The 24,802-nt window shown below is 51.6% G+C and overlaps 34 non-coding genes across 34 annotated transcripts; 23 read left to right on the top strand and 11 right to left on the bottom strand.

The window, feature by feature from the left end:
- The first annotated feature begins 375 nt into the window (after positions 1 to 375).
- TRNAE-CUC (transfer RNA glutamic acid (anticodon CUC)) lies at positions 376 to 447 on the top strand. The gene has a single exon. It is a non-coding gene; the product is annotated as a tRNA-Glu (tRNA).
- Positions 448 to 1,548: 1,101 nt separating this feature from the next.
- Positions 1,549 to 1,631, bottom strand: TRNAL-UAA (transfer RNA leucine (anticodon UAA)). The gene has a single exon. It is a non-coding gene; the product is annotated as a tRNA-Leu (tRNA).
- A 243-nt stretch (positions 1,632 to 1,874) lies between these two features.
- Positions 1,875 to 1,946, top strand: TRNAE-UUC (transfer RNA glutamic acid (anticodon UUC)). Its single transcript has one exon. It is a non-coding gene; the product is annotated as a tRNA-Glu (tRNA).
- A 625-nt stretch (positions 1,947 to 2,571) lies between these two features.
- On the top strand, positions 2,572 to 2,643 carry TRNAE-CUC (transfer RNA glutamic acid (anticodon CUC)). Its single transcript has one exon. It is a non-coding gene; the product is annotated as a tRNA-Glu (tRNA).
- Positions 2,644 to 3,744: 1,101 nt separating this feature from the next.
- TRNAL-UAA (transfer RNA leucine (anticodon UAA)) lies at positions 3,745 to 3,827 on the bottom strand. Its single transcript has one exon. It is a non-coding gene; the product is annotated as a tRNA-Leu (tRNA).
- Positions 3,828 to 4,070: 243 nt separating this feature from the next.
- Positions 4,071 to 4,142, top strand: TRNAE-UUC (transfer RNA glutamic acid (anticodon UUC)). Its single transcript has one exon. It is a non-coding gene; the product is annotated as a tRNA-Glu (tRNA).
- Positions 4,143 to 4,767: 625 nt separating this feature from the next.
- TRNAE-CUC (transfer RNA glutamic acid (anticodon CUC)) lies at positions 4,768 to 4,839 on the top strand. The gene has a single exon. It is a non-coding gene; the product is annotated as a tRNA-Glu (tRNA).
- Positions 4,840 to 5,940: 1,101 nt separating this feature from the next.
- On the bottom strand, positions 5,941 to 6,023 carry TRNAL-UAA (transfer RNA leucine (anticodon UAA)). The gene has a single exon. It is a non-coding gene; the product is annotated as a tRNA-Leu (tRNA).
- Positions 6,024 to 6,266: 243 nt separating this feature from the next.
- Positions 6,267 to 6,338, top strand: TRNAE-UUC (transfer RNA glutamic acid (anticodon UUC)). Its single transcript has one exon. It is a non-coding gene; the product is annotated as a tRNA-Glu (tRNA).
- A 625-nt stretch (positions 6,339 to 6,963) lies between these two features.
- On the top strand, positions 6,964 to 7,035 carry TRNAE-CUC (transfer RNA glutamic acid (anticodon CUC)). The gene has a single exon. It is a non-coding gene; the product is annotated as a tRNA-Glu (tRNA).
- Positions 7,036 to 8,136: 1,101 nt separating this feature from the next.
- TRNAL-UAA (transfer RNA leucine (anticodon UAA)) lies at positions 8,137 to 8,219 on the bottom strand. Its single transcript has one exon. It is a non-coding gene; the product is annotated as a tRNA-Leu (tRNA).
- A 243-nt stretch (positions 8,220 to 8,462) lies between these two features.
- Positions 8,463 to 8,534, top strand: TRNAE-UUC (transfer RNA glutamic acid (anticodon UUC)). Its single transcript has one exon. It is a non-coding gene; the product is annotated as a tRNA-Glu (tRNA).
- Positions 8,535 to 9,159: 625 nt separating this feature from the next.
- Positions 9,160 to 9,231, top strand: TRNAE-CUC (transfer RNA glutamic acid (anticodon CUC)). The gene has a single exon. It is a non-coding gene; the product is annotated as a tRNA-Glu (tRNA).
- Positions 9,232 to 10,332: 1,101 nt separating this feature from the next.
- TRNAL-UAA (transfer RNA leucine (anticodon UAA)) lies at positions 10,333 to 10,415 on the bottom strand. The gene has a single exon. It is a non-coding gene; the product is annotated as a tRNA-Leu (tRNA).
- A 243-nt stretch (positions 10,416 to 10,658) lies between these two features.
- On the top strand, positions 10,659 to 10,730 carry TRNAE-UUC (transfer RNA glutamic acid (anticodon UUC)). The gene has a single exon. It is a non-coding gene; the product is annotated as a tRNA-Glu (tRNA).
- A 625-nt stretch (positions 10,731 to 11,355) lies between these two features.
- On the top strand, positions 11,356 to 11,427 carry TRNAE-CUC (transfer RNA glutamic acid (anticodon CUC)). The gene has a single exon. It is a non-coding gene; the product is annotated as a tRNA-Glu (tRNA).
- Positions 11,428 to 12,528: 1,101 nt separating this feature from the next.
- On the bottom strand, positions 12,529 to 12,611 carry TRNAL-UAA (transfer RNA leucine (anticodon UAA)). Its single transcript has one exon. It is a non-coding gene; the product is annotated as a tRNA-Leu (tRNA).
- Positions 12,612 to 12,854: 243 nt separating this feature from the next.
- Positions 12,855 to 12,926, top strand: TRNAE-UUC (transfer RNA glutamic acid (anticodon UUC)). The gene has a single exon. It is a non-coding gene; the product is annotated as a tRNA-Glu (tRNA).
- Positions 12,927 to 13,551: 625 nt separating this feature from the next.
- On the top strand, positions 13,552 to 13,623 carry TRNAE-CUC (transfer RNA glutamic acid (anticodon CUC)). The gene has a single exon. It is a non-coding gene; the product is annotated as a tRNA-Glu (tRNA).
- Positions 13,624 to 14,724: 1,101 nt separating this feature from the next.
- On the bottom strand, positions 14,725 to 14,807 carry TRNAL-UAA (transfer RNA leucine (anticodon UAA)). The gene has a single exon. It is a non-coding gene; the product is annotated as a tRNA-Leu (tRNA).
- Positions 14,808 to 15,050: 243 nt separating this feature from the next.
- TRNAE-UUC (transfer RNA glutamic acid (anticodon UUC)) lies at positions 15,051 to 15,122 on the top strand. Its single transcript has one exon. It is a non-coding gene; the product is annotated as a tRNA-Glu (tRNA).
- A 625-nt stretch (positions 15,123 to 15,747) lies between these two features.
- Positions 15,748 to 15,819, top strand: TRNAE-CUC (transfer RNA glutamic acid (anticodon CUC)). Its single transcript has one exon. It is a non-coding gene; the product is annotated as a tRNA-Glu (tRNA).
- A 1,101-nt stretch (positions 15,820 to 16,920) lies between these two features.
- TRNAL-UAA (transfer RNA leucine (anticodon UAA)) lies at positions 16,921 to 17,003 on the bottom strand. Its single transcript has one exon. It is a non-coding gene; the product is annotated as a tRNA-Leu (tRNA).
- Positions 17,004 to 17,246: 243 nt separating this feature from the next.
- On the top strand, positions 17,247 to 17,318 carry TRNAE-UUC (transfer RNA glutamic acid (anticodon UUC)). Its single transcript has one exon. It is a non-coding gene; the product is annotated as a tRNA-Glu (tRNA).
- A 625-nt stretch (positions 17,319 to 17,943) lies between these two features.
- On the top strand, positions 17,944 to 18,015 carry TRNAE-CUC (transfer RNA glutamic acid (anticodon CUC)). Its single transcript has one exon. It is a non-coding gene; the product is annotated as a tRNA-Glu (tRNA).
- Positions 18,016 to 19,116: 1,101 nt separating this feature from the next.
- TRNAL-UAA (transfer RNA leucine (anticodon UAA)) lies at positions 19,117 to 19,199 on the bottom strand. Its single transcript has one exon. It is a non-coding gene; the product is annotated as a tRNA-Leu (tRNA).
- A 243-nt stretch (positions 19,200 to 19,442) lies between these two features.
- Positions 19,443 to 19,514, top strand: TRNAE-UUC (transfer RNA glutamic acid (anticodon UUC)). The gene has a single exon. It is a non-coding gene; the product is annotated as a tRNA-Glu (tRNA).
- Positions 19,515 to 20,139: 625 nt separating this feature from the next.
- On the top strand, positions 20,140 to 20,211 carry TRNAE-CUC (transfer RNA glutamic acid (anticodon CUC)). Its single transcript has one exon. It is a non-coding gene; the product is annotated as a tRNA-Glu (tRNA).
- A 1,101-nt stretch (positions 20,212 to 21,312) lies between these two features.
- On the bottom strand, positions 21,313 to 21,395 carry TRNAL-UAA (transfer RNA leucine (anticodon UAA)). The gene has a single exon. It is a non-coding gene; the product is annotated as a tRNA-Leu (tRNA).
- A 243-nt stretch (positions 21,396 to 21,638) lies between these two features.
- On the top strand, positions 21,639 to 21,710 carry TRNAE-UUC (transfer RNA glutamic acid (anticodon UUC)). The gene has a single exon. It is a non-coding gene; the product is annotated as a tRNA-Glu (tRNA).
- Positions 21,711 to 22,335: 625 nt separating this feature from the next.
- Positions 22,336 to 22,407, top strand: TRNAE-CUC (transfer RNA glutamic acid (anticodon CUC)). The gene has a single exon. It is a non-coding gene; the product is annotated as a tRNA-Glu (tRNA).
- A 1,101-nt stretch (positions 22,408 to 23,508) lies between these two features.
- TRNAL-UAA (transfer RNA leucine (anticodon UAA)) lies at positions 23,509 to 23,591 on the bottom strand. The gene has a single exon. It is a non-coding gene; the product is annotated as a tRNA-Leu (tRNA).
- A 243-nt stretch (positions 23,592 to 23,834) lies between these two features.
- TRNAE-UUC (transfer RNA glutamic acid (anticodon UUC)) lies at positions 23,835 to 23,906 on the top strand. The gene has a single exon. It is a non-coding gene; the product is annotated as a tRNA-Glu (tRNA).
- Positions 23,907 to 24,531: 625 nt separating this feature from the next.
- On the top strand, positions 24,532 to 24,603 carry TRNAE-CUC (transfer RNA glutamic acid (anticodon CUC)). Its single transcript has one exon. It is a non-coding gene; the product is annotated as a tRNA-Glu (tRNA).
- Positions 24,604 to 24,802: the final 199 nt, after the last annotated feature.

Genomic DNA, 24,802 nt, shown 5'->3' with positions numbered 1-24,802 from the left:
GCTGTGATGCATACATCTACTTTGGAGCACTCTTCTCCCTTGCACTCTTGAATCGCTTAAGAGCAATGTATTCTTCCAGCAAGCTGAATAACGAGACAGGGTTGAGAAAGTGTTCCAACTGTCTGTGCGCCATCAGCAGCCACTAGGTGTCCCTCTTGTGTTTTCCCGTGGATCCCGATTGTACAGGAATTCATCGGTTCAGTAGCAAGGGGGAGAGGATGGCCTGTGCTTGGAAGTGACAGACAGGCGGGTGGCATTATGAGGATTTTTTCAATTTCTGATTCATATGTGCTGTACTGAAAAATAAGCTTTCAGCCCCCATGAGCTTTGTCATTCGGAAAGCAGTGTATGAACTTTTGCTGCATGGCACTGGGCTCCCTGGTGGTCTAGTGGTTAGGATTCGGCGCTCTCACCGCCGCGGCCCGGGTTCGATTCCCGGTCAGGGAAAAGTCCTTCTTCTGCCCTTGAAAACTTTTCCTTCCCGTAGGTCGCGGGCTTCTCAAAATGAAGTTGCTTTCTGACTCACAGTTTGCCTAGCATCACGCAGTATAGCTCCAAATATCATTTTCGCAAGGTCCCTTTATAGCTGCTTTCCACAGCGGGAGGAAAGTCACTTGTGCAAGGCTCTTGAGCAAGTGAGACCCTGTATTCCAAAGTGCAATTCCTTTTGTAGGCTTCTGACCACATGGCGTGCGGCAGGAAGTCTCCTTTGACAGGCCTGCAGGCTTTGTTTCCAAATGGCATCCTGGACCCATTGCAACCCACCTTTTTGCTAAAATGGAAGTCTGGATCTGGGTAAGAAAAAACTGAGCTGCACGTACGGAAAAAAGCAGAGGCCAGCCACAGGGAGGGTGTGGCCAGGGCAGTCTGATTTGCATACTGACCTGTGGCATCTTGGGAATGTATAGGCTTTGGAGCTTAACGGGTGCTGCAGGGGTCTGCCTGGCTGGAGAGATGCCTGTCTGGTACACCCCTCAGGACAGACGGTGCCTTCCGTTCGAACATGGAGGGTGAGGGACATGGGTCACCCTCTTATACAGGGGTGTGGCTGTGGGCAGGACGGGTTGTGGGGGACCCGTCAGGGCATTGCCCGTTTGGAAGCCCGTTCGGAAGGCGAGAGGAGGGAACTCTCCTCAATTTTCCCCCAGAGGTTTGGGGAAAAGCCTTTGCACGTTTGAGCCAGCCGGGCCTGCATCAGCAGATCCTGCTCCTCTGGCAAGGGAGAGCTTGTAGGTGAAATCAAAAAAGGGGAGAAATCTGCAAGAGCCGGGTTAAAAAATTCCAGGGGCAGACCCATGTTCCCCAGGAAGCAAGTACTTCCTCCTGCTCCCTTCAGTGGGAAAAGATATAGGAGGTGTATTTCTCTAAGCAGGGGATCTGCGTAGATGGCACTGCATTGCTTTGGGAAGCATCCATGCTGGTAGCAGAATAGCAGCAGACCCCACAGCTGAGACTTGAATGGGGACTGTTGGAGAGGGGCAGTGGAAGGGCGCAGGAAAATGCTTTTCAAAAGCATCTGCACTTTCTTACAAAGCAGCTGAAACCCCATACCAGGAATGGGGCTCGAACCCATGCAGACAAACGTCCATTGGATCTTAAGTCCAACGCCTTAACCACTCGGCCACCCTGGTGAGACCCAAGGCCCAGCTTTACTCAACTCCCTTTTTCTGCTGGCTGCTGCAGCACCGGCTGTCCAGCAAGAGCTGTTTGCGGAATTAAAAGGCTTTTGCAGGAGGCTGAAGGTAATTGCTTATGACAAACACACTGTGTGACACCTAACTTTCTCCCACTCGGACTTTACGGGCAATTTTTATATTGGAGTTAGCTTAGTCACAATAAGGGGGTGAGCAAGGCAAGCACACAAGAGCATCTCCTCCCTGGTGGTCTAGTGGCTAGGATTCGGCGCTTTCACTGCCGCGGCCCGGGTTCGATTCCCGGTCAGGGAAGATACCTCTAAAGCATAGATTTGAGTGTTTTGTCCCAGTAGCTTTTTTTAAACGAAGGTCCTTAAAAAGGTACCCCTACCCATGAACGAAAGAGGAGGAAAGGGACTGGGTCCCCTGTGCCCCAGGTTGTTTTGCTCCCATTGCCCTCAGCCACCTTTATGCGCACGCACTCCTCCACCCAGTCTGGTGCTCTATGTGTGTGTAAAGTGCAGTACCAGCTCACCAGAAAGGTAAATTGCTGGAAACCCCTGCTGTGATGCATACATCTACTTTGGAGCACTCTTCTCCCTTGCACTCTTGAATCGCTTAAGAGCAATGTATTCTTCCAGCAAGCTGAATAACGAGACAGGGTTGAGAAAGTGTTCCAGCTGTCTGTGCGCCATCAGCAGCCACTAGATGTCCCTCTTGTGTTTTCCCGTGGATCCCGATTGTACAGGAATTCATCGGTTCAGTAGCAAGGGGGAGAGGATGGCCTGTGCTTGGAAGTGACAGACAGTCGGGTGGCATTATGAGGATTTTTTCAATTTCTGATTCATATGTGCTGTACTGAAAAATAAGCTTTCAGCCCCCATGAGCTTTGTCATTCGGAAAGCAGTGTATGAACTTTTGCTGCATGGCACTGGGCTCCCTGGTGGTCTAGTGGTTAGGATTCGGCGCTCTCACCGCCGCGGCCCGGGTTCGATTCCCGGTCAGGGAAAAGTCCTTCTTCTGCCCTTGAAAACTTTTCCTTCCCGTAGGTCGCGGGCTTCTCGAAATGAAGTTGCTTTCTGACTCACAGTTTGCCTAGCATCACGCAGTATAGCTCCAAATATCATTTTCGCAAGGTCCCTTTATAGCTGCTTTCCACAGCGGGAGGAAAGTCACTTGTGCAAGGCTCTTGAGCAAGTGAGACCCTGTATTCCAAAGTGCAATTCCTTTTGTAGGCTTCTGACCACATGGCGTGCGGCAGGAAGTCTCCTTTGACAGGCCTGCAGGCTTTGTTTCCAAATGGCATCCTGGACCCATTGCAACCCACCTTTTTGCTAAAATGGAAGTCTGGATCTGGGTAAGAAAAAACTGAGCTGCACGTACGGAAAAAAGCAGAGGCCAGCCACAGGGAGGGTGTGGCCAGGGCAGTCTGATTTGCATACTGACCTGTGGCATCTTGGGAATGTATAGGCTTTGGAGCTTAACGGGTGCTGCAGGGGTCTGCCTGGCTGGAGAGATGCCTGTCTGGTACACCCCTCAGGACAGACGGTGCCTTCCGTTCGAACATGGAGGGTGAGGGACATGGGTCACCCTCTTATACAGGGGTGTGGCTGTGGGCAGGACGGGTTGTGGGGGACCCGTCAGGGCATTGCCCGTTTGGAAGCCCGTTCGGAAGGCGAGAGGAGGGAACTCTCCTCAATTTTCCCCCAGAGGTTTGGGGAAAAGCCTTTGCACGTTTGAGCCAGCCGGGCCTGCATCAGCAGATCCTGCTCCTCTGGCAAGGGAGAGCTTGTAGGTGAAATCAAAAAAGGGGAGAAATCTGCAAGAGCCGGGTTAAAAAATTCCAGGGGCAGACCCATGTTCCCCAGGAAGCAAGTACTTCCTCCTGCTCCCTTCAGTGGGAAAAGATATAGGAGGTGTATTTCTCTAAGCAGGGGATCTGCGTAGATGGCACTGCATTGCTTTGGGAAGCATCCATGCTGGTAGCAGAATAGCAGCAGACCCCACAGCTGAGACTTGAATGGGGACTGTTGGAGAGGGGCAGTGGAAGGGCGCAGGAAAATGCTTTTCAAAAGCATCTGCACTTTCTTACAAAGCAGCTGAAACCCCATACCAGGAATGGGGCTCGAACCCATGCAGACAAACGTCCATTGGATCTTAAGTCCAACGCCTTAACCACTCGGCCACCCTGGTGAGACCCAAGGCCCAGCTTTACTCAACTCCCTTTTTCTGCTGGCTGCTGCAGCACCGGCTGTCCAGCAAGAGCTGTTTGCGGAATTAAAAGGCTTTTGCAGGAGGCTGAAGGTAATTGCTTATGACAAATACACTGTGTGACACCTAACTTTCTCCCACTCGGACTTTACGGGCAATTTTTATATTGGAGTTAGCTTAGTCACAATAAGGGGGTGAGCAAGGCAAGCACACAAGAGCATCTCCTCCCTGGTGGTCTAGTGGCTAGGATTCGGCGCTTTCACCGCCGCGGCCCGGGTTCGATTCCCGGTCAGGGAAGATACCTCTAAAGCATAGATTTGAGTGTTTTGTCCCAGTAGCTTTTTTTAAACGAAGGTCCTTAAAAAGGTACCCCTACCCATGAACGAAAGAGGAGGAAAGGGACTGGGTCCCCTGTGCCCCAGGTTGTTTTGCTCCCATTGCCCTCAGCCACCTTTATGCGCACGCACTCCTCCACCCAGTCTGGTGCTCTATGTGTGTGTAAAGTGCAGTACCAGCTCACCAGAAAGGTAAATTGCTGGAAACCCCTGCTGTGATGCATACATCTACTTTGGAGCACTCTTCTCCCTTGCACTCTTGAATCGCTTAAGAGCAATGTATTCTTCCAGCAAGCTGAATAACGAGACAGGGTTGAGAAGGTGTTCCAGCTGTCTGTGCGCCATCAGCAGCCACTAGATGTCCCTCTTGTGTTTTCCCGTGGATCCCGATTGTACAGGAATTCATCGGTTCAGTAGCAAGGGGGAGAGGATGGCCTGTGCTTGGAAGTGACAGACAGTCGGGTGGCATTATGAGGATTTTTTCAATTTCTGATTCATATGTGCTGTAGAGAAAAATAAGCTTTCAGCCCCCATGAGCTTTGTCATTCGGAAAGCAGTGTATGAACTTTTGCTGCACAGCACTGGGCTCCCTGGTGGTCTAGTGGTTAGGATTCGGCGCTCTCACCGCCGCGGCCCGGGTTCGATTCCCGGTCAGGGAAAAGTCCTTCTTCTGTCCTTGAAAACTTTTCCTTCCCGTAGGTCGCGGGCTTCTCAAAATGAAGTTGCTTTCTGACTCACAGTTTGCCTAGCATCACGCAGTATAGCTCCAAATATCATTTTCGCAAGGTCCCTTTATAGCTGCTTTCCACAGCGGGAGGAAAGTCACTTGTGCAAGGCTCTTGAGCAAGTGAGACCCTGTATTCCAAAGTGCAATTCCTTTTGTAGGCTTCTGACCACATGGCGTGCGGCAGGAAGTCTCCTTTGACAGGCCTGCAGGCTTTGTTTCCAAATGGCATCCTGGACCCATTGCAACCCACCTTTTTGCTAAAATGGAAGTCTGGATCTGGGTAAGAAAAAACTGAGCTGCACGTACGGAAAAAAGCAGAGGCCAGCCACAGGGAGGGTGTGGCCAGGGCAGTCTGATTTGCATACTGACCTGTGGCATCTTGGGAATGTATAGGCTTTGGAGCTTAACGGGTGCTGCAGGGGTCTGCCTGGCTGGAGAGATGCCTGTCTGGTACACCCCTCAGGACAGACGGTGCCTTCCGTTCGAACATGGAGGGTGAGGGACATGGGTCACCCTCTTATACAGGGGTGTGGCTGTGGGCAGGACGGGTTGTGGGGGACCCGTCAGGGCATTGCCCGTTTGGAAGCCCGTTCGGAAGGCGAGAGGAGGGAACTCTCCTCAATTTTCCCCCAGAGGTTTGGGGAAAAGCCTTTGCACGTTTGAGCCAGCCGGGCCTGCATCAGCAGATCCTGCTCCTCTGGCAAGGGAGAGCTTGTAGGTGAAATCAAAAAAGGGGAGAAATCTGCAAGAGCCGGGTTAAAAAATTCCAGGGGCAGACCCATGTTCCCCAGGAAGCAAGTACTTCCTCCTGCTCCCTTCAGTGGGAAAAGATATAGGAGGTGTATTTCTCTAAGCAGGGGATCTGCGTAGATGGCACTGCATTGCTTTGGGAAGCATCCATGCTGGTAGCAGAATAGCAGCAGACCCCACAGCTGAGACTTGAATGGGGACTGTTGGAGAGGGGCAGTGGAAGGGCGCAGGAAAATGCTTTTCAAAAGCATCTGCACTTTCTTACAAAGCAGCTGAAAACCCATACCAGGAATGGGGCTCGAACCCATGCGGACAAACGTCCATTGGATCTTAAGTCCAACGCCTTAACCACTCAGCCACCCTGGTGAGACCCAAAGCCCAGCTTTACTCAACTCCCTTTTTCTGCTGGCTGCTGCAGCACCGGCTGTCCAGCAAGAGCTGTTTGCGGAATTAAAAGGCTTTTGCAGGAGGCTGAAGGTAATTGCTTATGACAAACACACTGTGTGACACCTAACTTTCTCCCACTCGGACTTTACGGGCAATTTTTATATTGGAGTTAGCTTAGTCACAATAAGGGGGTGAGCAAGGCAAGCACACAAGAGCATCTCCTCCCTGGTGGTCTAGTGGCTAGGATTCGGCGCTTTCACCGCCGCGGCCCGGGTTCGATTCCCGGTCAGGGAAGATACCTCTAAAGCATAGATTTGAGTGTTTTGTCCCAGTAGCTTTTTTTAAACGAAGGTCCTTAAAAAGGTACCCCTACCCATGAACGAAAGAGGAGGAAAGGGACTGGGTCCCCTGTGCCCCAGGTTGTTTTGCTCCCATTGCCCTCAGCCACCTTTATGCGCACGCACTCCTCCACCCAGTCTGGTGCTCTATGTGTGTGTAAAGTGCAGTACCAGCTCACCAGAAAGGTAAATTGCTGGAAACCCCTGCTGTGATGCATACATCTACTTTGGAGCACTCTTCTCCCTTGCACTCTTGAATCGCTTAAGAGCAATGTATTCTTCCAGCAAGCTGAATAACGAGACAGGGTTGAGAAAGTGTTCCAACTGTCTGTGCGCCATCAGCAGCCACTAGGTGTCCCTCTTGTGTTTTCCCGTGGATCCCGATTGTACAGGAATTCATCGGTTCAGTAGCAAGGGGGAGAGGATGGCCTGTGCTTGGAAGTGACAGACAGGCGGGTGGCATTATGAGGATTTTTTCAATTTCTGATTCATATGTGCTGTACTGAAAAATAAGCTTTCAGCCCCCATGAGCTTTGTCATTCGGAAAGCAGTGTATGAACTTTTGCTGCATGGCACTGGGCTCCCTGGTGGTCTAGTGGTTAGGATTCGGCGCTCTCACCGCCGCGGCCCGGGTTCGATTCCCGGTCAGGGAAAAGTCCTTCTTCTGCCCTTGAAAACTTTTCCTTCCCGTAGGTCGCGGGCTTCTCAAAATGAAGTTGCTTTCTGACTCACAGTTTGCCTAGCATCACGCAGTATAGCTCCAAATATCATTTTCGCAAGGTCCCTTTATAGCTGCTTTCCACAGCGGGAGGAAAGTCACTTGTGCAAGGCTCTTGAGCAAGTGAGACCCTGTATTCCAAAGTGCAATTCCTTTTGTAGGCTTCTGACCACATGGCGTGCGGCAGGAAGTCTCCTTTGACAGGCCTGCAGGCTTTGTTTCCAAATGGCATCCTGGACCCATTGCAACCCACCTTTTTGCTAAAATGGAAGTCTGGATCTGGGTAAGAAAAAACTGAGCTGCACGTACGGAAAAAAGCAGAGGCCAGCCACAGGGAGGGTGTGGCCAGGGCAGTCTGATTTGCATACTGACCTGTGGCATCTTGGGAATGTATAGGCTTTGGAGATTAACGGGTGCTGCAGGGGTCTGCCTGGCTGGAGAGATGCCTGTCTGGTACACCCCTCAGGACAGACGGTGCCTTCCGTTCGAACATGGAGGGTGAGGGACATGGGTCACCCTCTTATACAGGGGTGTGGCTGTGGGCAGGACGGGTTGTGGGGGACCCGTCAGGGCATTGCCCGTTTGGAAGCCCGTTCGGAAGGCGAGAGGAGGGAACTCTCCTCAATTTTCCCCCAGAGGTTTGGGGAAAAGCCTTTGCACGTTTGAGCCAGCCGGGCCTGCATCAGCAGATCCTGCTCCTCTGGCAAGGGAGAGCTTGTAGGTGAAATCAAAAAAGGGGAGAAATCTGCAAGAGCCGGGTTAAAAAATTCCAGGGGCAGACCCATGTTCCCCAGGAAGCAAGTACTTCCTCCTGCTCCCTTCAGTGGGAAAAGATATAGGAGGTGTATTTCTCTAAGCAGGGGATCTGCGTAGATGGCACTGCATTGCTTTGGGAAGCATCCATGCTGGTAGCAGAATAGCAGCAGACCCCACAGCTGAGACTTGAATGGGGACTGTTGGAGAGGGGCAGTGGAAGGGCGCAGGAAAATGCTTTTCAAAAGCATCTGCACTTTCTTACAAAGCAGCTGAAACCCCATACCAGGAATGGGGCTCGAACCCATGCAGACAAACGTCCATTGGATCTTAAGTCCAACGCCTTAACCACTCGGCCACCCTGGTGAGACCCAAGGCCCAGCTTTACTCAACTCCCTTTTTCTGCTGGCTGCTGCAGCACCGGCTGTCCAGCAAGAGCTGTTTGCGGAATTAAAAGGCTTTTGCAGGAGGCTGAAGGTAATTGCTTATGACAAACACACTGTGTGACACCTAACTTTCTCCCACTCGGACTTTACGGGCAATTTTTATATTGGAGTTAGCTTAGTCACAATAAGGGGGTGAGCAAGGCAAGCACACAAGAGCATCTCCTCCCTGGTGGTCTAGTGGCTAGGATTCGGCACTTTCACTGCCGCGGCCCGGGTTCGATTCCCGGTCAGGGAAGATACCTCTAAAGCATAGATTTGAGTGTTTTGTCCCAGTAGCTTTTTTTAAACGAAGGTCCTTAAAAAGGTACCCCTACCCATGAACGAAAGAGGAGGAAAGGGACTGGGTCCCCTGTGCCCCAGGTTGTTTTGCTCCCATTGCCCTCAGCCACCTTTATGCGCACGCACTCCTCCACCCAGTCTGGTGCTCTATGTGTGTGTAAAGTGCAGTACCAGCTCACCAGAAAGGTAAATTGCTGGAAACCCCTGCTGTGATGCATACATCTACTTTGGAGCACTCTTCTCCCTTGCACTCTTGAATCGCTTAAGAGCAATGTATTCTTCCAGCAAGCTGAATAACGAGACAGGGTTGAGAAAGTGTTCCAGCTGTCTGTGCGCCATCAGCAGCCACTAGATGTCCCTCTTGTGTTTTCCCGTGGATCCCGATTGTACAGGAATTCATCGGTTCAGTAGCAAGGGGGAGAGGATGGCCTGTGCTTGGAAGTGACAGACAGTCGGGTGGCATTATGAGGATTTTTTCAATTTCTGATTCATATGTGCTGTAGAGAAAAATAAGCTTTCAGCCCCCATGAGCTTTGTCATTCGGAAAGCAGTGTATGAACTTTTGCTGCACGGCACTGGGCTCCCTGGTGGTCTAGTGGTTAGGATTCGGCGCTCTCACCGCCGCGGCCCGGGTTCGATTCCCGGTCAGGGAAAAGTCCTTCTTCTGTCCTTGAAAACTTTTCCTTCCCGTAGGTCGCGGGCTTCTCAAAATGAAGTTGCTTTCTGACTCACAGTTTGCCTAGCATCACGCAGTATAGCTCCAAATATCATTTTCGCAAGGTCCCTTTATAGCTGCTTTCCACAGCGGGAGGAAAGTCACTTGTGCAAGGCTCTTGAGCAAGTGAGACCCTGTATTCCAAAGTGCAATTCCTTTTGTAGGCTTCTGACCACATGGCGTGCGGCAGGAAGTCTCCTTTGACAGGCCTGCAGGCTTTGTTTCCAAATGGCATCCTGGACCCATTGCAACCCACCTTTTTGCTAAAATGGAAGTCTGGATCTGGGTAAGAAAAAACTGAGCTGCACGTACGGAAAAAAGCAGAGGCCAGCCACAGGGAGGGTGTGGCCAGGGCAGTCTGATTTGCATACTGACCTGTGGCATCTTGGGAATGTATAGGCTTTGGAGCTTAACGGGTGCTGCAGGGGTCTGCCTGGCTGGAGAGATGCCTGTCTGGTACACCCCTCAGGACAGACGGTGCCTTCCGTTCGAACATGGAGGGTGAGGGACATGGGTCACCCTCTTATACAGGGGTGTGGCTGTGGGCAGGACGGGTTGTGGGGGACCCGTCAGGGCATTGCCCGTTTGGAAGCCCGTTCGGAAGGCGAGAGGAGGGAACTCTCCTCAATTTTCCCCCAGAGGTTTGGGGAAAAGCCTTTGCACGTTTGAGCCAGCCGGGCCTGCATCAGCAGATCCTGCTCCTCTGGCAAGGGAGAGCTTGTAGGTGAAATCAAAAAAGGGGAGAAATCTGCAAGAGCCGGGTTAAAAAATTCCAGGGGCAGACCCATGTTCCCCAGGAAGCAAGTACTTCCTCCTGCTCCCTTCAGTGGGAAAAGATATAGGAGGTGTATTTCTCTAAGCAGGGGATCTGCGTAGATGGCACTGCATTGCTTTGGGAAGCATCCATGCTGGTAGCAGAATAGCAGCAGACCCCACAGCTGAGACTTGAATGGGGACTGTTGGAGAGGGGCAGTGGAAGGGCGCAGGAAAATGCTTTTCAAAAGCATCTGCACTTTCTTACAAAGCAGCTGAAACCCCATACCAGGAATGGGGCTCGAACCCATGCAGACAAACGTCCATTGGATCTTAAGTCCAACGCCTTAACCACTCGGCCACCCTGGTGAGACCCAAGGCCCAGCTTTACTCAACTCCCTTTTTCTGCTGGCTGCTGCAGCACCGGCTGTCCAGCAAGAGCTGTTTGCGGAATTAAAAGGCTTTTGCAGGAGGCTGAAGGTAATTGCTTATGACAAATACACTGTGTGACACCTAACTTTCTCCCACTCGGACTTTACGGGCAATTTTTATATTGGAGTTAGCTTAGTCACAATAAGGGGGTGAGCAAGGCAAGCACACAAGAGCATCTCCTCCCTGGTGGTCTAGTGGCTAGGATTCGGCGCTTTCACCGCCGCGGCCCGGGTTCGATTCCCGGTCAGGGAAGATACCTCTAAAGCATAGATTTGAGTGTTTTGTCCCAGTAGCTTTTTTTAAACGAAGGTCCTTAAAAAGGTACCCCTACCCATGAACGAAAGAGGAGGAAAGGGACTGGGTCCCCTGTGCCCCAGGTTGTTTTGCTCCCATTGCCCTCAGCCACCTTTATGCGCACGCACTCCTCCACCCAGTCTGGTGCTCTATGTGTGTGTAAAGTGCAGTACCAGCTCACCAGAAAGGTAAATTGCTGGAAACCCCTGCTGTGATGCATACATCTACTTTGGAGCACTCTTCTCCCTTGCACTCTTGAATCGCTTAAGAGCAATGTATTCTTCCAGCAAGCTGAATAACGAGACAGGGTTGAGAAAGTGTTCCAACTGTCTGTGCGCCATCAGCAGCCACTAGGTGTCCCTCTTGTGTTTTCCCGTGGATCCCGATTGTACAGGAATTCATCGGTTCAGTAGCAAGGGGGAGAGGATGGCCTGTGCTTGGAAGTGACAGACAGGCGGGTGGCATTATGAGGATTTTTTCAATTTCTGATTCATATGTGCTGTACTGAAAAATAAGCTTTCAGCCCCCATGAGCTTTGTCATTCGGAAAGCAGTGTATGAACTTTTGCTGCATGGCACTGGGCTCCCTGGTGGTCTAGTGGTTAGGATTCGGCGCTCTCACCGCCGCGGCCCGGGTTCGATTCCCGGTCAGGGAAAAGTCCTTCTTCTGCCCTTGAAAACTTTTCCTTCCCGTAGGTCGCGGGCTTCTCAAAATGAAGTTGCTTTCTGACTCACAGTTTGCCTAGCATCACGCAGTATAGCTCCAAATATCATTTTCGCAAGGTCCCTTTATAGCTGCTTTCCACAGCGGGAGGAAAGTCACTTGTGCAAGGCTCTTGAGCAAGTGAGACCCTGTATTCCAAAGTGCAATTCCTTTTGTAGGCTTCTGACCACATGGCGTGCGGCAGGAAGTCTCCTTTGACAGGCCTGCAGGCTTTGTTTCCAAATGGCATCCTGGACCCATTGCAACCCACCTTTTTGCTAAAATGGAAGTCTGGATCTGGGTAAGAAAAAACTGAGCTGCACGTACGGAAAAAAGCAGAGGCCAGCCACAGGGAGGGTGTGGCCAGGGCAGTCTGATTTGCATACTGACCTGTGGCATCTTGGGAATGTATAGGCTTTGGAGATTAACGGGTGCTGCAGGGGTCTGCCTGGCTGGAGAGATGCCTGTCTGGTACACCCCTCAGGACAGACGGTGCCTTCCGTTCGAACATGGAGGGTGAGGGACATGGGTCACCCTCTTATACAGGGGTGTGGCTGTGGGCAGGACGGGTTGTGGGGGACCCGTCAGGGCATTGCCCGTTTGGAAGCCCGTTCGGAAGGCGAGAGGAGGGAACTCTCCTCAATTTTCCCCCAGAGGTTTGGGGAAAAGCCTTTGCACGTTTGAGCCAGCCGGGCCTGCATCAGCAGATCCTGCTCCTCTGGCAAGGGAGAGCTTGTAGGTGAAATCAAAAAAGGGGAGAAATCTGCAAGAGCCGGGTTAAAAAATTCCAGGGGCAGACCCATGTTCCCCAGGAAGCAAGTACTTCCTCCTGCTCCCTTCAGTGGGAAAAGATATAGGAGGTGTATTTCTCTAAGCAGGGGATCTGCGTAGATGGCACTGCATTGCTTTGGGAAGCATCCATGCTGGTAGCAGAATAGCAGCAGACCCCACAGCTGAGACTTGAATGGGGACTGTTGGAGAGGGGCAGTGGAAGGGCGCAGGAAAATGCTTTTCAAAAGCATCTGCACTTTCTTACAAAGCAGCTGAAACCCCATACCAGGAATGGGGCTCGAACCCATGCAGACAAACGTCCATTGGATCTTAAGTCCAACGCCTTAACCACTCGGCCACCCTGGTGAGACCAAAGGCCCAGCTTTACTCAACTCCCTTTTTCTGCTGGCTGCTGCAGCACCGGCTGTCCAGCAAGAGCTGTTTGCGGAATTAAAAGGCTTTTGCAGGAGGCTGAAGGTAATTGCTTATGACAAACACACTGTGTGACACCTAACTTTCTCCCACTCGGACTTTACGGGCAATTTTTATATTGGAGTTAGCTTAGTCACAATAAGGGGGTGAGCAAGGCAAGCACACAAGAGCATCTCCTCCCTGGTGGTCTAGTGGCTAGGATTCGGCACTTTCACTGCCGCGGCCCGGGTTCGATTCCCGGTCAGGGAAGATACCTCTAAAGCATAGATTTGAGTGTTTTGTCCCAGTAGCTTTTTTTAAACGAAGGTCCTTAAAAAGGTACCCCTACCCATGAACGAAAGAGGAGGAAAGGGACTGGGTCCCCTGTGCCCCAGGTTGTTTTGCTCCCATTGCCCTCAGCCACCTTTATGCGCACGCACTCCTCCACCCAGTCTGGTGCTCTATGTGTGTGTAAAGTGCAGTACCAGCTCACCAGAAAGGTAAATTGCTGGAAACCCCTGCTGTGATGCATACATCTACTTTGGAGCACTCTTCTCCCTTGCACTCTTGAATCGCTTAAGAGCAATGTATTCTTCCAGCAAGCTGAATAACGAGACAGGGTTGAGAAAGTGTTCCAGCTGTCTGTGCGCCATCAGCAGCCACTAGATGTCCCTCTTGTGTTTTCCCGTGGATCCCGATTGTACAGGAATTCATCGGTTCAGTAGCAAGGGGGAGAGGATGGCCTGTGCTTGGAAGTGACAGACAGTCGGGTGGCATTATGAGGATTTTTTCAATTTCTGATTCATATGTGCTGTAGAGAAAAATAAGCTTTCAGCCCCCATGAGCTTTGTCATTCGGAAAGCAGTGTATGAACTTTTGCTGCACGGCACTGGGCTCCCTGGTGGTCTAGTGGTTAGGATTCGGCGCTCTCACCGCCGCGGCCCGGGTTCGATTCCCGGTCAGGGAAAAGTCCTTCTTCTGTCCTTGAAAACTTTTCCTTCCCGTAGGTCGCGGGCTTCTCAAAATGAAGTTGCTTTCTGACTCACAGTTTGCCTAGCATCACGCAGTATAGCTCCAAATATCATTTTCGCAAGGTCCCTTTATAGCTGCTTTCCACAGCGGGAGGAAAGTCACTTGTGCAAGGCTCTTGAGCAAGTGAGACCCTGTATTCCAAAGTGCAATTCCTTTTGTAGGCTTCTGACCACATGGCGTGCGGCAGGAAGTCTCCTTTGACAGGCCTGCAGGCTTTGTTTCCAAATGGCATCCTGGACCCATTGCAACCCACCTTTTTGCTAAAATGGAAGTCTGGATCTGGGTAAGAAAAAACTGAGCTGCACGTACGGAAAAAAGCAGAGGCCAGCCACAGGGAGGGTGTGGCCAGGGCAGTCTGATTTGCATACTGACCTGTGGCATCTTGGGAATGTATAGGCTTTGGAGCTTAACGGGTGCTGCAGGGGTCTGCCTGGCTGGAGAGATGCCTGTCTGGTACACCCCTCAGGACAGACGGTGCCTTCCGTTCGAACATGGAGGGTGAGGGACATGGGTCACCCTCTTATACAGGGGTGTGGCTGTGGGCAGGACGGGTTGTGGGGGACCCGTCAGGGCATTGCCCGTTTGGAAGCCCGTTCGGAAGGCGAGAGGAGGGAACTCTCCTCAATTTTCCCCCAGAGGTTTGGGGAAAAGCCTTTGCACGTTTGAGCCAGCCGGGCCTGCATCAGCAGATCCTGCTCCTCTGGCAAGGGAGAGCTTGTAGGTGAAATCAAAAAAGGGGAGAAATCTGCAAGAGCCGGGTTAAAAAATTCCAGGGGCAGACCCATGTTCCCCAGGAAGCAAGTACTTCCTCCTGCTCCCTTCAGTGGGAAAAGATATAGGAGGTGTATTTCTCTAAGCAGGGGATCTGCGTAGATGGCACTGCATTGCTTTGGGAAGCATCCATGCTGGTAGCAGAATAGCAGCAGACCCCACAGCTGAGACTTGAATGGGGACTGTTGGAGAGGGGCAGTGGAAGGGCGCAGGAAAATGCTTTTCAAAAGCATCTGCACTTTCTTACAAAGCAGCTGAAACCCCATACCAGGAATGGGGCTCGAACCCATGCAGACAAACGTCCATTGGATCTTAAGTCCAACGCCTTAACCACTCGGCCACCCTGGTGAGACCCAAGGCCCAGCTTTACTCAACTCCCTTTTTCTGCTGGCTGCTGCAGCACCGGCTGTCCAGCAAGAGCTGTTTGCGGAATTAAAAGGCTTTTGCAGGAGGCTGAAGGTAATTGCTTATGACAAATACACTGTGTGACACCTAACTTTCTCCCACTCGGACTTTACGGGCAATTTTTATATTGGAGTTAGCTTAGTCACAATAAGGGGGTGAGCAAGGCAAGCACACAAGAGCATCTCCTCCCTGGTGGTCTAGTGGCTAGGATTCGGCGCTTTCACCGCCGCGGCCCGGGTTCGATTCCCGGTCAGGGAAGATACCTCTAAAGCATAGATTTGAGTGTTTTGTCCCAGTAGCTTTTTTTAAACGAAGGTCCTTAAAAAGGTACCCCTACCCATGAACGAAAGAGGAGGAAAGGGACTGGGTCCCCTGTGCCCCAGGTTGTTTTGCTCCCATTGCCCTCAGCCACCTTTATGCGCACGCACTCCTCCACCCAGTCTGGTGCTCTATGTGTGTGTAAAGTGCAGTACCAGCTCACCAGAAAGGTAAATTGCTGGAAACCCCTGCTGTGATGCATACATCTACTTTGGAGCACTCTTCTCCCTTGCACTCTTGAATCGCTTAAGAGCAATGTATTCTTCCAGCAAGCTGAATAACGAGACAGGGTTGAGAAGGTGTTCCAGCTGTCTGTGCGCCATCAGCAGCCACTAGATGTCCCTCTTGTGTTTTCCCGTGGATCCCGATTGTACAGGAATTCATCGGTTCAGTAGCAAGGGGGAGAGGATGGCCTGTGCTTGGAAGTGACAGACAGTCGGGTGGCATTATGAGGATTTTTTCAATTTCTGATTCATATGTGCTGTAGAGAAAAATAAGCTTTCAGCCCCCATGAGCTTTGTCATTCGGAAAGCAGTGTATGAACTTTTGCTGCACAGCACTGGGCTCCCTGGTGGTCTAGTGGTTAGGATTCGGCGCTCTCACCGCCGCGGCCTGGGTTCGATTCCCGGTCAGGGAAAAGTCCTTCTTCTGTCCTTGAAAACTTTTCCTTCCCGTAGGTCGCGGGCTTCTCAAAATGAAGTTGCTTTCTGACTCACAGTTTGCCTAGCATCACGCAGTATAGCTCCAAATATCATTTTCGCAAGGTCCCTTTATAGCTGCTTTCCACAGCGGGAGGAAAGTCACTTGTGCAAGGCTCTTGAGCAAGTGAGACCCTGTATTCCAAAGTGCAATTCCTTTTGTAGGCTTCTGACCACATGGCGTGCGGCAGGAAGTCTCCTTTGACAGGCCTGCAGGCTTTGTTTCCAAATGGCATCCTGGACCCATTGCAACCCACCTTTTTGCTAAAATGGAAGTCTGGATCTGGGTAAGAAAAAACTGAGCTGCACGTACGGAAAAAAGCAGAGGCCAGCCACAGGGAGGGTGTGGCCAGGGCAGTCTGATTTGCATACTGACCTGTGGCATCTTGGGAATGTATAGGCTTTGGAGCTTAACGGGTGCTGCAGGGGTCTGCCTGGCTGGAGAGATGCCTGTCTGGTACACCCCTCAGGACAGACGGTGCCTTCCGTTCGAACATGGAGGGTGAGGGACATGGGTCACCCTCTTATACAGGGGTGTGGCTGTGGGCAGGACGGGTTGTGGGGGACCCGTCAGGGCATTGCCCGTTTGGAAGCCTGTTCGGAAGGCGAGAGGAGGGAACTCTCCTCAATTTTCCCCCAGAGGTTTGGGGAAAAGCCTTTGCACGTTTGAGCCAGCCGGGCCTGCATCAGCAGATCCTGCTCCTCTGGCAAGGGAGAGCTTGTAGGTGAAATCAAAAAAGGGGAGAAATCTGCAAGAGCCGGGTTAAAAAATTCCAGGGCCAGACCCATGTTCCCCAGGAAGCAAGTACTTCCTCCTGCTCCCTTCAGTGGGAAAAGATATAGGAGGTGTATTTCTCTAAGCAGGGGATCTGCGTAGATGGCACTGCATTGCTTTGGGAAGCATCCATGCTGGTAGCAGAATAGCAGCAGACCCCACAGCTGAGACTTGAATGGGGACTGTTGGAGAGGGGCAGTGGAAGGGCGCAGGAAAATGCTTTTCAAAAGCATCTGCACTTTCTTACAAAGCAGCTGAAAACCCATACCAGGAATGGGGCTCGAACCCATGCGGACAAACGTCCATTGGATCTTAAGTCCAACGCCTTAACCACTCAGCCACCCTGGTGAGACCCAAAGCCCAGCTTTACTCAACTCCCTTTTTCTGCTGGCTGCTGCAGCACCGGCTGTCCAGCAAGAGCTGTTTGCGGAATTAAAAGGCTTTTGCAGGAGGCTGAAGGTAATTGCTTATGACAAACACACTGTGTGACACCTAACTTTCTCCCACTCGGACTTTACGGGCAATTTTTATATTGGAGTTAGCTTAGTCACAATAAGGGGGTGAGCAAGGCAAGCACACAAGAGCATCTCCTCCCTGGTGGTCTAGTGGCTAGGATTCGGCGCTTTCACCGCCGCGGCCCGGGTTCGATTCCCGGTCAGGGAAGATACCTCTAAATCATAGATTTGAGTGTTTTGTCCCAGTAGCTTTTTTTAAACGAAGGTCCTTAAAAAGGTACCCCTACCCATGAACGAAAGAGGAGGAAAGGGACTGGGTCCCCTGTGCCCCAGGTTGTTTTGCTCCCATTGCCCTCAGCCACCTTTATGCGCACGCACTCCTCCACCCAGTCTGGTGCTCTATGTGTGTGTAAAGTGCAGTACCAGCTCACCAGAAAGGTAAATTGCTGGAAACCCCTGCTGTGATGCATACATCTACTTTGGAGCACTCTTCTCCCTTGCACTCTTGAATCGCTTAAGAGCAATGTATTCTTCCAGCAAGCTGAATAACGAGACAGGGTTGAGAAAGTGTTCCAACTGTCTGTGCGCCATCAGCAGCCACTAGGTGTCCCTCTTGTGTTTTCCCGTGGATCCCGATTGTACAGGAATTCATCGGTTCAGTAGCAAGGGGGAGAGGATGGCCTGTGCTTGGAAGTGACAGACAGGCGGGTGGCATTATGAGGATTTTTTCAATTTCTGATTCATATGTGCTGTACTGAAAAATAAGCTTTCAGCCCCCATGAGCTTTGTCATTCGGAAAGCAGTGTATGAACTTTTGCTGCATGGCACTGGGCTCCCTGGTGGTCTAGTGGTTAGGATTCGGCGCTCTCACCGCCGCGGCCCGGGTTCGATTCCCGGTCAGGGAAAAGTCCTTCTTCTGCCCTTGAAAACTTTTCCTTCCCGTAGGTCGCGGGCTTCTCAAAATGAAGTTGCTTTCTGACTCACAGTTTGCCTAGCATCACGCAGTATAGCTCCAAATATCATTTTCGCAAGGTCCCTTTATAGCTGCTTTCCACAGCGGGAGGAAAGTCACTTGTGCAAGGCTCTTGAGCAAGTGAGACCCTGTATTCCAAAGTGCAATTCCTTTTGTAGGCTTCTGACCACATGGCGTGCGGCAGGAAGTCTCCTTTGACAGGCCTGCAGGCTTTGTTTCCAAATGGCATCCTGGACCCATTGCAACCCACCTTTTTGCTAAAATGGAAGTCTGGATCTGGGTAAGAAAAAACTGAGCTGCACGTACGGAAAAAAGCAGAGGCCAGCCACAGGGAGGGTGTGGCCAGGGCAGTCTGATTTGCATACTGACCTGTGGCATCTTGGGAATGTATAGGCTTTGGAGATTAACGGGTGCTGCAGGGGTCTGCCTGGCTGGAGAGATGCCTGTCTGGTACACCCCTCAGGACAGACGGTGCCTTCCGTTCGAACATGGAGGGTGAGGGACATGGGTCACCCTCTTATACAGGGGTGTGGCTGTGGGCAGGACGGGTTGTGGGGGACCCGTCAGGGCATTGCCCGTTTGGAAGCCCGTTCGGAAGGCGAGAGGAGGGAACTCTCCTCAATTTTCCCCCAGAGGTTTGGGGAAAAGCCTTTGCACGTTTGAGCCAGCCGGGCCTGCATCAGCAGATCCTGCTCCTCTGGCAAGGGAGAGCTTGTAGGTGAAATCAAAAAAGGGGAGAAATCTGCAAGAGCCGGGTTAAAAAATTCCAGGGGCAGACCCATGTTCCCCAGGAAGCAAGTACTTCCTCCTGCTCCCTTCAGTGGGAAAAGATATAGGAGGTGTATTTCTCTAAGCAGGGGATCTGCGTAGATGGCACTGCATTGCTTTGGGAAGCATCCATGCTGGTAGCAGAATAGCAGCAGACCCCACAGCTGAGACTTGAATGGGGACTGTTGGAGAGGGGCAGTGGAAGGGCGCAGGAAAATGCTTTTCAAAAGCATCTGCACTTTCTTACAAAGCAGCTGAAACCCCATACCAGGAATGGGGCTCGAACCCATGCAGACAAACGTCCATTGGATCTTAAGTCCAACGCCTTAACCACTCGGCCACCCTGGTGAGACCCAAGGCCCAGCTTTACTCAACTCCCTTTTTCTGCTGGCTGCTGCAGCACCGGCTGTCCAGCAAGAGCTGTTTGCGGAATTAAAAGGCTTTTGCAGGAGGCTGAAGGTAATTGCTTATGACAAACACACTGTGTGACACCTAACTTTCTCCCACTCGGACTTTACGGGCAATTTTTATATTGGAGTTAGCTTAGTCACAATAAGGGGGTGAGCAAGGCAAGCACACAAGAGCATCTCCTCCCTGGTGGTCTAGTGGCTAGGATTCGGCACTTTCACTGCCGCGGCCCGGGTTCGATTCCCGGTCAGGGAAGATACCTCTAAAGCATAGATTTGAGTGTTTTGTCCCAGTAGCTTTTTTTAAACGAAGGTCCTTAAAAAGGTACCCCTACCCATGAACGAAAGAGGAGGAAAGGGACTGGGTCCCCTGTGCCCCAGGTTGTTTTGCTCCCATTGCCCTCAGCCACCTTTATGCGCACGCACTCCTCCACCCAGTCTGGTGCTCTATGTGTGTGTAAAGTGCAGTACCAGCTCACCAGAAAGGTAAATTGCTGGAAACCCCTGCTGTGATGCATACATCTACTTTGGAGCACTCTTCTCCCTTGCACTCTTGAATCGCTTAAGAGCAATGTATTCTTCCAGCAAGCTGAATAACGAGACAGGGTTGAGAAAGTGTTCCAGCTGTCTGTGCGCCATCAGCAGCCACTAGATGTCCCTCTTGTGTTTTCCCGTGGATCCCGATTGTACAGGAATTCATCGGTTCAGTAGCAAGGGGGAGAGGATGGCCTGTGCTTGGAAGTGACAGACAGTCGGGTGGCATTATGAGGATTTTTTCAATTTCTGATTCATATGTGCTGTAGAGAAAAATAAGCTTTCAGCCCCCATGAGCTTTGTCATTCGGAAAGCAGTGTATGAACTTTTGCTGCACGGCACTGGGCTCCCTGGTGGTCTAGTGGTTAGGATTCGGCGCTCTCACCGCCGCGGCCCGGGTTCGATTCCCGGTCAGGGAAAAGTCCTTCTTCTGTCCTTGAAAACTTTTCCTTCCCGTAGGTCGCGGGCTTCTCAAAATGAAGTTGCTTTCTGACTCACAGTTTGCCTAGCATCACGCAGTATAGCTCCAAATATCATTTTCGCAAGGTCCCTTTATAGCTGCTTTCCACAGCGGGAGGAAAGTCACTTGTGCAAGGCTCTTGAGCAAGTGAGACCCTGTATTCCAAAGTGCAATTCCTTTTGTAGGCTTCTGACCACATGGCGTGCGGCAGGAAGTCTCCTTTGACAGGCCTGCAGGCTTTGTTTCCAAATGGCATCCTGGACCCATTGCAACCCACCTTTTTGCTAAAATGGAAGTCTGGATCTGGGTAAGAAAAAACTGAGCTGCACGTACGGAAAAAAGCAGAGGCCAGCCACAGGGAGGGTGTGGCCAGGGCAGTCTGATTTGCATACTGACCTGTGGCATCTTGGGAATGTATAGGCTTTGGAGCTTAACGGGTGCTGCAGGGGTCTGCCTGGCTGGAGAGATGCCTGTCTGGTACACCCCTCAGGACAGACGGTGCCTTCCGTTCGAACATGGAGGGTGAGGGACATGGGTCACCCTCTTATACAGGGGTGTGGCTGTGGGCAGGACGGGTTGTGGGGGACCCGTCAGGGCATTGCCCGTTTGGAAGCCCGTTCGGAAGGCGAGAGGAGGGAACTCTCCTCAATTTTCCCCCAGAGGTTTGGGGAAAAGCCTTTGCACGTTTGAGCCAGCCGGGCCTGCATCAGCAGATCCTGCTCCTCTGGCAAGGGAGAGCTTGTAGGTGAAATCAAAAAAGGGGAGAAATCTGCAAGAGCCGGGTTAAAAAATTCCAGGGGCAGACCCATGTTCCCCAGGAAGCAAGTACTTCCTCCTGCTCCCTTCAGTGGGAAAAGATATAGGAGGTGTATTTCTCTAAGCAGGGGATCTGCGTAGATGGCACTGCATTGCTTTGGGAAGCATCCATGCTGGTAGCAGAATAGCAGCAGACCCCACAGCTGAGACTTGAATGGGGACTGTTGGAGAGGGGCAGTGGAAGGGCGCAGGAAAATGCTTTTCAAAAGCATCTGCACTTTCTTACAAAGCAGCTGAAAACCCATACCAGGAATGGGGCTCGAACCCATGCGGACAAACGTCCATTGGATCTTAAGTCCAACGCCTTAACCACTCGGCCACCCTGGTGAGACCCAAAGCCCAGCTTTACTCAACTCCCTTTTTCTGCTGGCTGCTGCAGCACCGGCTGTCCAGCAAGAGCTGTTTGCGGAATTAAAAGGCTTTTGCAGGAGGCTGAAGGTAATTGCTTATGACAAACACACTGTGTGACACCTAACTTTCTCCCACTCGGACTTTACGGGCAATTTTTATATTGGAGTTAGCTTAGTCACAATAAGGGGGTGAGCAAGGCAAGCACACAAGAGCATCTCCTCCCTGGTGGTCTAGTGGCTAGGATTCGGCGCTTTCACCGCCGCGGCCCGGGTTCGATTCCCGGTCAGGGAAGATACCTCTAAAGCATAGATTTGAGTGTTTTGTCCCAGTAGCTTTTTTTAAACGAAGGTCCTTAAAAAGGTACCCCTACCCATGAACGAAAGAGGAGGAAAGGGACTGGGTCCCCTGTGCCCCAGGTTGTTTTGCTCCCATTGCCCTCAGCCACCTTTATGCGCACGCACTCCTCCACCCAGTCTGGTGCTCTATGTGTGTGTAAAGTGCAGTACCAGCTCACCAGAAAGGTAAATTGCTGGAAACCCCTGCTGTGATGCATACATCTACTTTGGAGCACTCTTCTCCCTTGCACTCTTGAATCGCTTAAGAGCAATGTATTCTTCCAGCAAGCTGAATAACGAGACAGGGTTGAGAAAGTGTTCCAACTGTCTGTGCGCCATCAGCAGCCACTAGGTGTCCCTCTTGTGTTTTCCCGTGGATCCCGATTGTACAGGAATTCATCGGTTCAGTAGCAAGGGGGAGAGGATGGCCTGTGCTTGGAAGTGACAGACAGGCGGGTGGCATTATGAGGATTTTTTCAATTTCTGATTCATATGTGCTGTACTGAAAAATAAGCTTTCAGCCCCCATGAGCTTTGTCATTCGGAAAGCAGTGTATGAACTTTTGCTGCATGGCACTGGGCTCCCTGGTGGTCTAGTGGTTAGGATTCGGCGCTCTCACCGCCGCGGCCCGGGTTCGATTCCCGGTCAGGGAAAAGTCCTTCTTCTGCCCTTGAAAACTTTTCCTTCCCGTAGGTCGCGGGCTTCTCAAAATGAAGTTGCTTTCTGACTCACAGTTTGCCTAGCATCACGCAGTATAGCTCCAAATATCATTTTCGCAAGGTCCCTTTATAGCTGCTTTCCACAGCGGGAGGAAAGTCACTTGTGCAAGGCTCTTGAGCAAGTGAGACCCTGTATTCCAAAGTGCAATTCCTTTTGTAGGCTTCTGACCACATGGCGTGCGGCAGGAAGTCTCCTTTGACAGGCCTGCAGGCTTTGTTTCCAAATGGCATCCTGGACCCATTGCAACCCACCTTTTTGCTAAAATGGAAGTCTGGATCTGGGTAAGAAAAAACTGAGCTGCACGTACGGAAAAAAGCAGAGGCCAGCCACAGGGAGGGTGTGGCCAGGGCAGTCTGATTTGCATACTGACCTGTGGCATCTTGGGAATGTATAGGCTTTGGAGCTTAACGGGTGCTGCAGGGGTCTGCCTGGCTGGAGAGATGCCTGTCTGGTACACCCCTCAGGACAGACGGTGCCTTCCGTTCGAACATGGAGGGTGAGGGACATGGGTCACCCTCTTATACAGGGGTGTGGCTGTGGGCAGGACGGGTTGTGGGGGACCCGTCAGGGCATTGCCCGTTTGGAAGCCCGTTCGGAAGGCGAGAGGAGGGAACTCTCCTCAATTTTCCCCCAGAGGTTTGGGGAAAAGCCTTTGCACGTTTGAGCCAGCCGGGCCTGCATCAGCAGATCCTGCTCCTCTGGCAAGGGAGAGCTTGTAGGTGAAATCAAAAAAGGGGAGAAATCTGCAAGAGCCGGGTTAAAAAATTCCAGGGGCAGACCCATGTTCCCCAGGAAGCAAGTACTTCCTCCTGCTCCCTTCAGTGGGAAAAGATATAGGAGGTGTATTTCTCTAAGCAGGGGATCTGCGTAGATGGCACTGCATTGCTTTGGGAAGCATCCATGCTGGTAGCAGAATAGCAGCAGACCCCACAGCTGAGACTTGAATGGGGACTGTTGGAGAGGGGCAGTGGAAGGGTGCAGGAAAATGCTTTTCAAAAGCATCTGCACTTTCTTACAAAGCAGCTGAAACCCCATACCAGGAATGGGGCTCGAACCCATGCAGACAAACGTCCATTGGATCTTAAGTCCAACGCCTTAACCACTCGGCCACCCTGGTGAGACCCAAGGCCCAGCTTTACTCAACTCCCTTTTTCTGCTGGCTGCTGCAGCACCGGCTGTCCAGCAAGAGCTGTTTGCGGAATTAAAAGGCTTTTGCAGGAGGCTGAAGGTAATTGCTTATGACAAACACACTGTGTGACACCTAACTTTCTCCCACTCGGACTTTACGGGCAATTTTTATATTGGAGTTAGCTTAGTCACAATAAGGGGGTGAGCAAGGCAAGCACACAAGAGCATCTCCTCCCTGGTGGTCTAGTGGCTAGGATTCGGCGCTTTCACCGCCGCGGCCCGGGTTCGATTCCCGGTCAGGGAAGATACCTCTAAAGCATAGATTTGAGTGTTTTGTCCCAGTAGCTTTTTTTAAACGAAGGTCCTTAAAAAGGTACCCCTACCCATGAACGAAAGAGGAGGAAAGGGACTGGGTCCCCTGTGCCCCAGGTTGTTTTGCTCCCATTGCCCTCAGCCACCTTTATGCGCACGCACTCCTCCACCCAGTCTGGTGCTCTATGTGTGTATAAAGTGCAGTACCAGCTCACCAGAAAGGTAAATTGCTGGAAACCCCTGCTGTGATGCATACATCTACTTTGGAGCACTCGTCTCCCTTGCACTCTTGAATCGCTTAAGAGCAATGTATTCTTCCAGCAAGCTGAATAACGAGACAGGGTTGAGAAAGTGTTCCAACTGTCTGTGCGCCATCAGCAGCCACTAGGTGTCCCTCTTGTGTTTTCCCGTGGATCCCGATTGTACAGGAATTCATCGGTTCAGTAGCAAGGGGGAGAGGATGGCCTGTGCTTGGAAGTGACAGACAGGCGGGTGGCATTATGAGGATTTTTTCAATTTCTGATTCATATGTGCTGTACTGAAAAATAAGCTTTCAGCCCCCATGAGCTTTGTCATTCGGAAAGCAGTGTATGAACTTTTGCTGCATGGCACTGGGCTCCCTGGTGGTCTAGTGGTTAGGATTCGGCGCTCTCACCGCCGCGGCCCGGGTTCGATTCCCGGTCAGGGAAAAGTCCTTCTTCTGCCCTTGAAAACTTTTCCTTCCCGTAGGTCGCGGGCTTCTCAAAATGAAGTTGCTTTCTGACTCACAGTTTGCCTAGCATCACGCAGTATAGCTCCAAATATCATTTTCGCAAGGTCCCTTTATAGCTGCGTTCCACAGCGGGAGGAAAGTCACTTGTGCAAGGCTCTTGAGCAAGTGAGACCCTG

This window comes from Lissotriton helveticus, chromosome 4_1, assembly GCF_964261635.1.
Source record: "Lissotriton helveticus chromosome 4_1, aLisHel1.1, whole genome shotgun sequence".
NCBI classification, from domain to species: domain Eukaryota; kingdom Metazoa; phylum Chordata; class Amphibia; order Caudata; family Salamandridae; genus Lissotriton; species Lissotriton helveticus.
The sequence above is the reverse complement of the archived record's forward strand: the minus strand, read 5'-3'. Positions and strand labels throughout refer to the sequence as shown.